The following is a 13,754-nucleotide window of genomic DNA, read 5'->3' on the forward strand; positions in this document are numbered from 1 at the left end:
AAAGCAACACGAGCAGTATTGCCAGTGCCAGTGACAACTTTCGGCTGATCTACTACGAATCCAATTTCACTTCTCATCTTTGTTTGAATTTTTCTCTTCCGTTGCTGGACGTTTTCTTTGTCATCTGAGGTCCGTCCTAGCTTGCCATATTTTTCATATCCATTTTCTATCCTAAATGAAGAATACTCTCAAAGAACCGAATCCAACAATGAAGAGTTGACATTCCATATAAAATATTTTTTTCACTGATGTTTTTTGAACTAACTACTGCAATGTTTTTCATTTCGATTGGCTTGGCACCACAAATGTTGCAACACTGAGTTGATGTTATTTCAGTTAAACTATTAATTACTTTTCCATCAACCATGGTTAATTGTAAGTCATAATCTATGTTAAGTTTTATCAGTTTGTCACCCAATGGAAGATCATGAGAGACTATAGAAATTTCTTGAATTTGGGAATCAATATAACTTTCTTCTCGCCTGCATATTTCGGCTTTCTCTGTAGCATACTGCAAACCGTAGTGGTCTGCAATAATCTGTACCTGAGGGAAATTTGTTTTCCCATACAACATTACCTTCAATCTTCAGTAAAAGAGGCACAATACAAGTGCTGAATAAACTTCCTTCGTTCTTCATAGCTCCCTCTAAATCAGTATTTCTATGACATTACTTATATATTCTCTGGCTAGATGCACTATCAAATCCCCATTTACAAAAAAGGGTTCCAGTTAAATCGTGGGTATTGATTGTTAGATGTTCTAAGTCTGACTTTGACACCTGTATAAGTCTGGAAGTGCTATGACACAGAAGACTCTTTTAATGAACACTCCGCGCTCATTTCTGTTACAGTCATTTCCTCAGTGCAATATTTCTTTTTTGCAATTACAATATCTTTATAAGCAGGAAGTATTTTTACTCCACGGTCCATCAAAGACCCTCTCCAAACACAATAACTACGGTAATTCATATCAGTTTTAACAAATAATCCAAGGGCTTCTTCACTGCTATATTCTGTCAGACGGCTTTTCAAGTGTCTTGTTAAGTTTACTTGGTCTCCCAGGTGAGTCTATAGCTTGTTTCATTATGAATGCGAAGTCTTGCTTTTCAGCATTACCAAGCACAGACCTAGATGCAGCTGAGACAAGCAATTCACTCAAACTAGACGCTTACCTGATGAAATATATATGAAAAAATAATAATTTCAAAATTTCAACCCTCTGCCCACATTAGATTACACAATCACAGAGAGAGAGGGGGCGGTAACACAGTATTTATAACTTCAAATAACCTGGCTGATTTTATGAAGTTTGAACAATGTGAAAAATCTAACTCTGGCCATATGCAGTAGCATCATAAGACTGCAAACATGACCCTTGTTCAAGCTGACATGTTGAGAGATACTATTGCAGGTGCAACAGAATTCTTATCCCATACTATTCAACTGAGTCAGCATAATGCAAATTACAGCAAACATGAGCAAGTTTTTTTTTAACAGAAATTTAATTTAGACAAGATTTTCAATCAAATGACCTAAAAATTACGTTCCCACAATTTCCCTGGAATTTTGTTTTTGATAAATGTTTTATGATTATTCTTTTGACAAAATCACTAAAAGAATAGGTAGTGTCTCATTAAGTATAGAGGTACAAATGTTTTATCTGCTTGTAGTTCCTTTGTATAAAAATAACTATTTTCATATTCTGAACAGGTATTTAATCTCGTTTTTCACCGATTAATTGTTTCCTACGAGACCTAAGTCTTATAAGAAATATGTTGAAAATGCGGCATAATTATGAATTTTTTACTAGTGTAACTTTTGGCATTTGTCAAACATACATTTGTCTACTACGAGAGTTCTTAAGCATAGAAAACATTAGTAAGTTCCCTAAACTAGCATTATGAGCAGGAATAACCATCAATATGAAAAATATATTTAGCCTGTTTGGTTTTTGGCCACCTTTTTCTCATTTGGCTACACTGTGCGTCGTACGGCGTACTTCTTATCGATTGTCAAACCCACAGAATCACAACAGTCGGAAAAATAAGTACAAGAGAAATATTTTCCTCCTGAAAGACTTGATATTTTCAGTCTTCGTAATACCAAATTGGATCTTAATGTCACAAATTTTGTCTATCTTTTCATCTTAAAACTAAGGACTACGGAAACTCAGAAATTGAAGAATAGATGGATAATTTATTACGGTGCTCTGAGTAATAATGGACATAGAAGTGTTATTGTAGGCTTTTAAATATACAGTATATTGTATTTAAAATTATGGGTAAATCTAGAAATGGCAAAAATGAACCTCTTTCCCCTTCATATGTAAATCTGGCTTATATGAAAATTCATAAATAACTGAATTACAGAAATACAAAAAATACAGTCAACACAGAAATAGCAAACATTAATTCCCCACTGAAACAAGAGCTGCTTTTAATACACTTTGGAATCTTTCTCTCATCCAGACGTACCTTACAAACGCTGGCCCAGCCACTCAATCACATTGTCTTCACTGTTCTGCACAGTGCAGAGTTCATTTCCGTTGACGGGTCTCTTGTGAAAAGATATAAGGTTATTTGAGCTAAGATTCAATTAGAGCTTTCGAATATGCAGCTCATATATTATACTCTATATATCCAATTATGAGCGAGGCTTTAAAAATGCCAAGGAAACTTTACTCAAATAGGGTTAGAAATCCTTTTTCACGCCATAAAATGTTGGTTTTACCTTACTACAAGAATTTTCAGTAATTGCCTACATTGTTAAAATCTTTTGATGTCAGCCTAGTCTTTAAAAGGTCAAATACTGTAAGTAATAATATGCTCCTGAAAAAAAGATTCATCTGCATGTTATCTCTACCATTCCATGCAAGGATTGTGAAAAGAAGTTTATTGACCAAATTGGAGCAGAATTGTCCATTAGATTAAATTAAAGTTAATACTCTGTTAAAACAGGAATATCAGCTAAGGCTCTTTTTATTCAACTCAGCAATACTGATCATCCTATTGACTGAACAACCGACACAGAAGTTTTATTTTGTAATGATTATATTAACAGGAATATAATTGAATCTGCTTTTATGAAGATTTGATCCAGAAAACCTCTAAACCCGAAGCCTGGTATCAGTGGCGTAGCTGGCATTCCATCAGTGGGTGGGTCTAGGTGGAGCCAAGGTATTTGTGGGGGGGGGGTGCAAAGAAAATTACACATAACTAATGTACCAATTCTGCAATTAGTAAAACATACTATTCTTGAATGTATATATCCATGTGAATGAAGGAAAATAATAGTATTAGTTAAGCTCAATTTTTAATTAATTTTCAACTGTTACTATATGCAGATGAAATACTGTAATGTAAATTTCCTCAACCTTATATTCAACACTAGCCTAATTTCTATTAGCAAGTTTTAATTTTCATCTACAGTATAGTAATATCCTTGTCATGTAATTAGTATATCAAAGCAGTGCATATCATCAGCAACACAAAAGACTTATAACCCTCCAAAATCTCTTAAAAATTTCAACCTATCCCGTTCCCTATTCCTCATCTCCTCTCCCTAGAAATTAACTCAAAGCAACAGAGGCAAATTGCATTGCACTTATTCAAAACTGTAACTATGTTTCAGTCACTTCATACATAAGTTGATAACATTAAGTTGGATCAAAATATCATGAACAAACATGTCATTTGTGTTAAAAACCTATAACTACAATTCTGCTTTTGACCACCAAAGGGTTAAAGTTTAGCTACAAAGGGAATTTCAACTGGGGGGCCAGTTGGGGGGCCGGGCCCCCCATAGCGACGCCACTGCCTGGTATGTGCAAATTAGACACTCTTATTATCGATAAAGTAGTGAACAGCTTCGAGATCATCCTTTCACTGCTCTTATGTGTTTCTAGACAAGCGATTTTATTAGTGGCATTAGTACTTTCCTGACTGGAGCTTGGGATAGGGACTGTGAAATTTTTATAAATTATTGTTATCACTGACTGATTTTATGAGCAAGATGACAAGTAGTTAGCTTATTTTCATTTTAGAACTGTATCGATGCAGTTATTAGGTAATTTCTTTTCCTTTTATGGCTCGTTGATAGTTTTGGTAGTTCATTCTTTGGGGAAGATAATGTTTCTGTTCGTTATTATGACGTTTTTTCCGTATTTATTTTATGTAAAAGCTTCCATGCTCACTTACCATGCATTTTTGTAGTTTTGTGTCCCGACGATGTAGCCTATAAAATGCACAGAGGTACTTAGCACACTCGTTTAGTTTTAAACATTTCCTGTGACTTCAGCTGATATATATATATATATATATATATATATATATATATATATATATATATATATATATATATATATAATATATATATATATATATATATATATATATATATGAATGTCTTTTCCTGTAATACTACAGTGTAATATGAATATAAGAAGGCCCATAAAACACTATTTGAACGTTGAAACCATATATTTCGGGCACTTGCTTCTGTGCCCTGTTCACTGGTAGAATATGGACAGATGAGATGTTACAAAAGGTATATATACAAAACATAAAGGTGTGGCTTTAAGTCTCCGATGGTATGAGAGTGACCGTTTCCTAAGAAGGAGGAGATGACCAATTCCCTAGTGGTTTTTGGCCTCATTAGCTCCCGTTTGGCGACGGATCTGAAGGTCGCGTTTCTTGGGTCATCTTCTTCAGGAGGGGTCTGAGGATTAGGGCGTCGATGTCGTCCGATTTCCAATGTCCTCCTGACAGGTTCATATTGTTGGTTTGATTGATGATAGCAGATTCCAGCATCTTTCTTTTGTATATATATATTTATATATATACACGATAATATGTAATGCATAGACCATTATATACTTATTAAGCTTTCGCTAGCCACTGCTAGCTTTATCAAACTAAAATAAAAAATACTATGAAGTGTGAAGGTATGTTCTGATACCATTTAAACTACACAAGTTTGATATATGATTGTTTTGTAGGTTAAACCGGTGGTTAAGAGATACAGTACAATTGTTAAAAATTCATGAGAAATCAGCTAATTCGCTAACAGACTGTTAAAGCGTCGTCGATGTATGCTAGTCGTTGCAACAATGTCAGCATCCAGGGGCTCAGGTGGGATTAATCCTGCAGCATAGCGCCTGCGTCAGGAGTGCCAGTATAGGCCGGCGCCAACGACACCTGTGAAAAGAGAGGCGTAGCAGCAGTACTCAGCGTGCCGTCCAGCAAACTCAAGAACAGAGGAAAATGGGCCTTTCAGCTGCTTGACATGCAACGATATTTCAGAGTCGTCGTCAGTTGTCGCTGAGTTGCAGTCGTCGCTGAGACTTCACTCCCTGGCCATCTGCTACTTGTCAGGAATTCTATTACACTATCCTCCCGCTGATGGGTACCTTAAAGGGTTTGTAACCCTGCCTGTCAAACTTCATTTCTCTGGCCTTAATCTCACTTTCACGTCGTTGACTTTTTTTACCCTTACGGGCTGCTGTAAGAGCAAGAGACTGTGCCACCACGTAGTATTCTGTTTGGTTGACAAGAACTACAAAGCCCTTTGCCTTTTAGATAAAGTGGCTTGAATTGGGATTTCCAACTTTCCAGCTATCGTAGGAATATCACTCATAGTTCCCATGTGCATAGGGAATGCTTGCCACACTCATTTTGAAAATGTTGATATGTTTACTCATTTTGAAGAACACCAGTATCCTTAATCTCTTACAGTGTCAGTTCATCAGCCTACCTAATTTTGGATGTTATTCATTCTCTCTTAGACTTTACATTCTGAAAGCCTTTGTAATTGCCTGCTAAACTGCTCTCAAGATCCTTGCCATTATTAGCTACTTGTTTGTATTTGTGAATGGTTAGTTTTAGTTTTGTGCTTTCTGTTCTCTCTTAGTTGTGTATTATTTAGAGCTTATGGTAATTGTATTCTGTTTCAGCTGTTGATGCCCTTCGACCTATTTTTCTTAAGAATTTTTTGTAGATCACAACCAGTTATGATAGTAATCAAATACTTTGCTTTCCATTGGGTCTTAAAATAACTGGACTGTTCTCTCCTAATTCATGCACTTAGTGACTTCTTGTTATCAGCCTTGCTCTGTTCTCTGATTCCAGTCCTATAATCTTTAGGGGATTCTGATACCTGTCTCCTTATCTGTTTAGAACAAAGGATGTAATGCCTTGATGGTATGCAACTCAAGGTGTTGTTATCTTGAGATTCTCTTCCTCTTTAGATCACTGGTATTGGTGTAGGATGAGTTTTCATACTGTTAAGTCAATGTATATGTGTAGGGGAAGACCTGCATGTCTTTGGGTGAGGGACATACTCTTCCGCATCCCAGTGCACTGTAGGCGTTACTCAAGGTTCTTTATAGCATCCCCTTGGCCCCTAGCTGCAACCTCTCTCATTCCTTTTACTGTACCTCTGTTCATATTTTCTCCCATCTGACTTTCCACCCACTCCTAAAAATTGTTTCATAGTGCATCTGCGAGGTTTTCCTCCTGTTACACCTTTCAGACCACCTTACTGCCACTTTTCCTTTCAGCACTGAATAACCTTATAGGTCCCAGCACTTGGCTTTTTGCCAAAATTTTATATTTTATTTGATCCCCATCTCTGAAGCATTTAATTTTTTTTAAATATATGACTTTTAAAGTTGGGACTTCTGTTTAGAGCTTATTTTTTACTACCAGGACTTCAAGAGGGACGTGAAATTTATTGTATTGTCTCCTTTAAGTGTAACTTCGCCAGCCATCAGTGACCTCATAAATTACCTCATAAGCCTGTTGAGGAATACACTAAAGAACCCTATCCTTGGATACTTTATGATCCTCATTTAGCTCAAGTACCAATCTCAGAACAGTTAGCTGTCGTATTTTCTGCAATTGTGCCAGAAAGTTGAAGGGAAATATATTGACACTAAACAAATTCCTACTTTGTCAGGAGTAAACCCTTTAACGCCAGTGGAAGAGTTTGAGAATTTGTTTCACAAAAGTTTTGCATTACTGTATTAATCCTGCACAACTACCACCTTTCTTGTTTTCTTTTGCTGAGAATCTATTCACAAGATGATATCTTCCAGAGCAAAACACACTCCTGCAGACTTGTTTTGAGAGAAGAAAGCTCTGCCTACAATGTTGACAGAATCTTTTAAACAGTTAGGTGATGACAGGTCAACCATAAGGTCTAGACTACCTTGTCTTTTTTTATTTCAGGAATCAGACACCATCTACCTGAACCTTGATGCCCATGTGGTAGTCCTAATTTGCCCCAGAACTCAGCTTTATAGCCTAAATTTCATGACTTAATAGGTTTCTCCCATTTGTGTTTTCTAGTTCCAACGGCTGTTGCTATTGCAAGGTAAACATCATCACTGAAACTTGTAGGCATTACTCGAGGCTCTTTGCAGCATCCCTTCCATCATACTTTCGACTCTCTGCAAACAGTTGTTTCTAAGTACAACTTTGAGGTTTTCCTCTTGTTACACTATTAAAACATGTTTACTTGGTTTCCCTTTCAGCACCGAATGACCTCATAGGTCTCAGTGCTTGGCCTTTGGTGTAAATTTTGTATTCCATTCCATTTCCAATAATCAGTAATAAAGCTGTTTGGTGCCTTAGTCTCGTCCATGATAATGCTAATTTTTATGGAATGAACCATGACTAGATTTGTGTGGTGGAAAACCATGGATTTCTCTGTTGAAATTTCAGTCATTGAATAAAGGAGTTGATTTTATTTGCTGCTAAGATTGACAAAAAAGGCTTTGGTAAAGTTGAGAGGTTTGTGCAATTTTGAAATTATGTTAGCTTGTAAAAGTCTCTCTCGCTTTCACATGTTTTACAAATTTCATCCTTGTCTTTTATGAATTTGAAAAACTAGCTCGCTCTCTCTTTCTCATTTCATCTCGTGTATGTTTTACTGTGCTCTCTCTCTCTCTCTCTTTTCATCTATCTTTTATGTTTTACCATACTCTCTCTCTTCATTTGTCTTCTGTGTTTTACTGTGTTCTCTCTCTTCATCTGTCCTTTGTTTTACCACGCTCTCTCTCTCTCTCTCTCTGTATTGCATCTTTGTGTTTTATGTTTAACTGTGCTCTCTCTCTCTCTCTCATTTCATCTGTTTTATGTTTTAATTTGGCCCCTCTCTCTCTCTCTCTCTCTCTCTCTCTCTCTCTCTCTCTCTCTCTCTCTCTCTCTCTCTCTCTCTAACTGGTAAGAGACAAGATTAGATAGCAACAGGTTGAAATACATCAGAAAACTGGTAAGCTATACTAATCTCAGAAGCTGACTTATAATAAGGTAGCTATAACAGGAGGTTCATTTAAATCTATAAGAAAGTAATAAAAGAATTCTTATGGCTTAAATGAATGAAGTAACATAAAGAACTGCCCCATAGGAAGGACATGAATTGGTATTTTTGATGACATCACAAACGGTACAACTGATGCAAGTGGTGTAATGGTTGTGACATCATAATTTTGTGTAGAAGCCTTATGTATGGATATAGCAGAGGGCACTGTCATAGATAATTTGGTTCTGCACGTAGATTATGACGTCCCCATACAACGCAGTTAGTGTAATGGTTGTGACATCATACTTTTGTGTAGGAAACCATATAAATATAGCAAAGGTATAAGGCCCTTTTACATTATGTCATAGATAACTGGTTCTGGATGTAGATAATGATGTCACCATTCCTGTATAAAAACAATGAGGAATTAAAGCCATTAAATAACTGGATGCTCTATTGTTTAAATCCCCCAAAATAACTACAAATTTAAGGGTGATTAATGTCATCAGTGAAAAGCTTATAATTTTTTTTTTTTTTTACCTCTTGGAGCCAGTATTGCAATGCCTTAACGAGTAAATGACCCTCAGCAGGAGGTTAACCAATTATCTGTTACCAGTTTCGAAGCCGGTCAAAGAGCCATGATTAAGGACCCTGTTACCTGTCTCCGATAGTAGAACTGGTGTCGAAAGGAATTTGGACATTAGCCCTAAAATGAGACTCACAACTCTGATCAATGCCCCTTTGTGCATCCTACCACCGATTGGATGCGTTCAACCATGAAAACAACTTGGGGAGGAAAATACCTAGTGGCACTCCCATGTACAGTTCCCGTCGCCCTACCATAGTCTCAATCCCCTGAAGACACAATTGCTCGAGACTAAATTGGGAGAGGAGATGAAGTTGCCCTTGGGACCCACCTCTACAAGGACATCAGAGAAACTAAAGAACGGTGACAACATCAAGTGAGTTGTCCCTGATACAACAGGAGCTTGTGGGCACTCCCCCAAGTTTGCTGAAGCAAGAATCTCAAGAAAAGACTCTTGTTGCTGCCGTAAACCAGCAACCCGAGTGCTCACTCTCTCGTCTAGAAAGAGGATAAACGCCTTCAGTTCATCACTTAAACTTGAGAAGGAATGTTGCTCTACAGCCAACACTGCAACAAGTTCACCAGGACAAGCCAATATCTAAATACATCCAGTATAAGTATCTCGGAAAAGCATAAGTTGACACCAATGGTTAGACTTTGGGGGAAGGTGATTCAAAGTCCTGAGGAAAGACCTTCCTCTTAGAGAGTAAAGCTGAGGTATTTCTGAGACGACTAATATGTGAGTATATTTGAATGATACCCATCCTGTAGTCTCTCTCTAAATAGAGATAAGTTGCTCTCCCTTGACTTGTAGCACCAATCTTCCACATCACACCCTCCACTAAGGGTGACGTCCCATTGTGAGCCCATAAGGCCAGGAAATGGACTTCAAAGACAGATGTTGGGGACTCAAAAGAGACTGGTAATCTCTTACGAATGCCCCCTTTACATTCCCCGTTCTTTTCTTCCCCTTACCACCTTTCTGAAAATGGAAGAATGATTAAAAGTGAGACAAAACTCCCTACCAGACAAGAAGTCTGGGAAACTCCATTGGAAAAAATGAAGTTGAACCTCCACTGTCCCAAAGAAGAAAAGGCCATTGAATGTGAAAGTTCAACCACACTTCCCTATAGGCCTGGGAGCCTATAGGACACTGGTTGGCAACAACGGGTGCTGTTAGTCAACTGCACCAACTTTGCTGTAGCCTCTACTTCATCCCAAAAGGATTGATGTAGACACCAGAGCCAGACCAATCCTCAGTCCCAGTACCGACTCATTGCCAAAAATCTGACCATGAACTCAAGACAGCACTGTAGGCTATCTCAACCCCCTAAGTGCAAAAAACGCCTCACAGGAAGTTGTCTGGTGGGCCAGGTAGTCGACAAAGACTACCCCCAGACAAAAGCATTTTGAATATAGCCTCCTCCTTAAGGCCATCCATTGTCTTTGCATGTGACAGAGAGAGAGAGAGAGAGACTCCTCGCTTGAAGGCTGTCTAGTGATAGTCCAAAACAAGGCTAAGAGGTGTCTATTTGGCACTGACCAAGATAGAGTTCTCCTTTAGTTAAGTTAGGGACACAGGTAGAAAGTCACTATGCTGGACTGTCCCTAAGTGAATTCTCTATACAGATACGGGTGAAATTATATGGATCAAAACACCACTAGTAAGTCATGACCAAGGAAACTCAGCTAGAGCTTAAGCTTTCTCTTAGTGGCACCTCCTGTCATATTCTCTTTCATCTGTCTTACTGTTCATCATCTCCAAACAATTGATTCATAGTGCAACTGTGAGGTTTTCCTCCTGTTACACCTTTCAAACCTTTTACTGGCAATTTCCGTTTCAGCTCTGAATGGCCTTAGTTGCCCCAGTGCTTGGCATGTATGCCTAAAATCTATAAACCAATCAATCAATCTCTCAGTGGCAGGAAAAAACTGCAGAAAATGCCCAAGTGCTTCCCCAAGGCCATCTTGCTTGCAACCAAGCCTGATCTGCTCTAGAAACAAAAGCCACTGTACCTTGATATCTGAATCCAGGTGTACAGTACTCCCAAGACCGTTTCTGGCACTGAAAAACCTGAGACATCCCTCATGTAGGAGGAGGCCCATCAAAAACCCCTGTGGGATCATTCCACACTTGGGTGTATAACCTGTTCAGTTCTAAGATCAATATGAGTACATACTTCCTCGTGAAAAAGCATGGGAGAAATCTCAAATGCTTCCAATCCTAGCGCTAAGTTTAACCAGCTCCTGTTTCTTGGAAACCTGCAAAGAAAATGACGAAACAGTCCCCATCACCCTTATCCCATCTAGTTGAGGCAAGGCTTCTGCCAGGTGAACAGGTCTGTAAACAGTCATCAAACCACATTGACAACAAATTCACGGGTCGTGGAGATCATACTCACTCATGAAAACATGGGCAAGGGCTATCCATGATCATGCCAAAGCTTCCTAAAAGACAAAGGGAAGGAGGGGGGAAATCACCCCTAAGTAAGTCTGGATGACAGGCTACACATGCCCTGTCACTTCCCTGAACCCCTGTAACCCTAGGATCCCACACAGGTAGTATAGGTATCCTTGCTGGCCTAGATAGCCTGGCTAGCTAGGCTGGACCAGCACCCGCGGGTTTCAGGGAACCCCAGACAGCAGTTGCAGCCCTGCAAAGAGCATGGGTAGCAGCAGAGGAGTCACAGACCTGTGGTCCAAGAGCCTTGACTGTACCAGCCAGCCTGGGTGGCAGTTGCACCCATGCAAAGAGCATGGGTAGCATTACAGAGTCCTGGACCAGCAGTCTGAGAGCCTTGACTGGACCAGTATCCTGGGGACAGGATGGCCCCAGACACTGGCCAGTCCTGGGGACCAGCTGGCCCAGGGTAACGGTTGCACCCATGCAGCAAACTGTGGGTGCAACAGTACCATTAGTATGAGCCAAATCAATTCTCTTCCTCAGAAAAAGACCAAATGCTGGAAGTTTAACAAAATTTCCAGCAGGGAGAGCCAGACATAGTAGTGCTCTTCTTCCACCACTCAAAAGTATCAAAGGAGGAAGATCTGAGGTGATGGAAACACTCCACAGTACCCACCACTACCAAAGAACCCAATCCAAAGATCAGGCAAATCAATAGTGTTCAAGCCACACAACCTGGTCACGTTGGCCCCTCTCTAATGGCTCCAACAAGCAGGAGTCAAGAGGGGTTGAAGTGCTACCCAGTCACCATGGTTGGACCAGGAACACACTCATTGCTCCCCAAAAACTCGATTAAAAACTGAGAATTCAGAAACCGAATGAGCCATGTAAACCCTCCCCCTGCGATCCAGAAAGATCACTGGGGATGAGTTGAAGTGATTCCCTACCATCCTGGTTGCCCAACCAAGGAAAGATGGGGAGAACATCCCTGGACCTTCAGCAAACCTAGCCAGACCCATAGGTCAGGCAATGAAAGCCAATGGTCCATGTGAACGAGTCATGCAAACCCCTCTCTGTTACCACCTGTAAACCTGGTCTATAGACCATTAAAACGAGGAACGGACAAGCCTCATGACGGATTGACACACTACTTCTCTCAGAGACAGAAAGAGAATTCAACTCAATGTAAGCTTGAAAGCTTACACAGACGAGAAGAGAACCTTGAGTCTAAGGGAATGGCACTCAGTGCCAGCCCTGCCAGGGAAATCAATGTCTGTGGCAATCGAGACCCCCCACCCTACCCCAAAGGAAAAGGTGCACAGAAAGAAGCTTAATAAGCCTTCTAACACAGGGCAGACTCACTCCCCACAATTCTAACTCACAACCTAGTCGCAATGGAGTTGAAGTTCAAAACAACGATGTAGATGAAGATGATGAAGGGTAAGAGAGCATCTCTACTTCTTTCCACCACTCAAAACTTGCCTCGTCTGCAGCAGTCAAAAATCACAAAGACTAAGCCATAGAAAACAAAAGAATAAGGCTACCTAACCTATTTCCAATAAATACGAAGGAAGGCTATGACCTTAAGGCAAACCCTACTGTCACAGAACTTCCAAGTGGCTAAATCTACTGTACCTGAAAGGTGAATATGTTAGTAAGTATATCGGAGAATGAAACAGCTGTTGCATAACTACCAGAAGCTGTTACGCATCCGATGAAAAATGACATTTTTATGATAAAATAAAGTTTTATATATACTTACCAAGCAATTACATAGTTACTAGCTTTCTACACGGCAGTCTAATGAAATTCAGATTTTTGCGGTGGTGCTGCCATCGCTTGTGTAGGTGACAGTGTCCACCCACTTTTGGGACTGATAGGTACAACTCAGCATAGAGCTTCAATTCATTTGATGCCTAAATGTCCATTGAGGAGAGGAGGGGGGCTCCAATTATGTAATTTTGCTTGGTAAGTATATATAAAACTGTATTTTATCATAAAAATATAATTTTCATATAAGTGACTTACCAAGCAATTACATAGCTGATTCCACACTGTGAGGAGGTGTGAATCATGGACATGCTCTAATCCAAAACATTAATAAAGATAATGATTGAACTAGAAAGGTTGCTAGCATTGGGTCAATGCTTGTTGTACCTTATCTGGTAAGAGAGCTGCTTCAGGCGGGTACCCCTCTGGTCGACGCTCATCTTAACCTGTAGCGGGCATGGCAGTATTGGCCAAGAGTCGCCCCTACTTTAGTGGGCACTTTGCAGCCATGGAAGTTCACCGGCGGCTGACAAAGACAAAAAATAGTGCCTTGTCCTGGACACAGACCAGAATAAACACAACACTGTCACCTACAACCAAAATTAAGAACCACCACCCCAACCATTAAAAACTGGTGGGTACTCCAGGTACACTGTACCCCCAGGTTTCCCTTAAACTCAATGACCTTACAAC

The sequence above is a fragment of the Macrobrachium rosenbergii genome, chromosome 27 (assembly GCF_040412425.1).
Source record: "Macrobrachium rosenbergii isolate ZJJX-2024 chromosome 27, ASM4041242v1, whole genome shotgun sequence".
NCBI lineage: Eukaryota > Metazoa > Arthropoda > Malacostraca > Decapoda > Palaemonidae > Macrobrachium > Macrobrachium rosenbergii.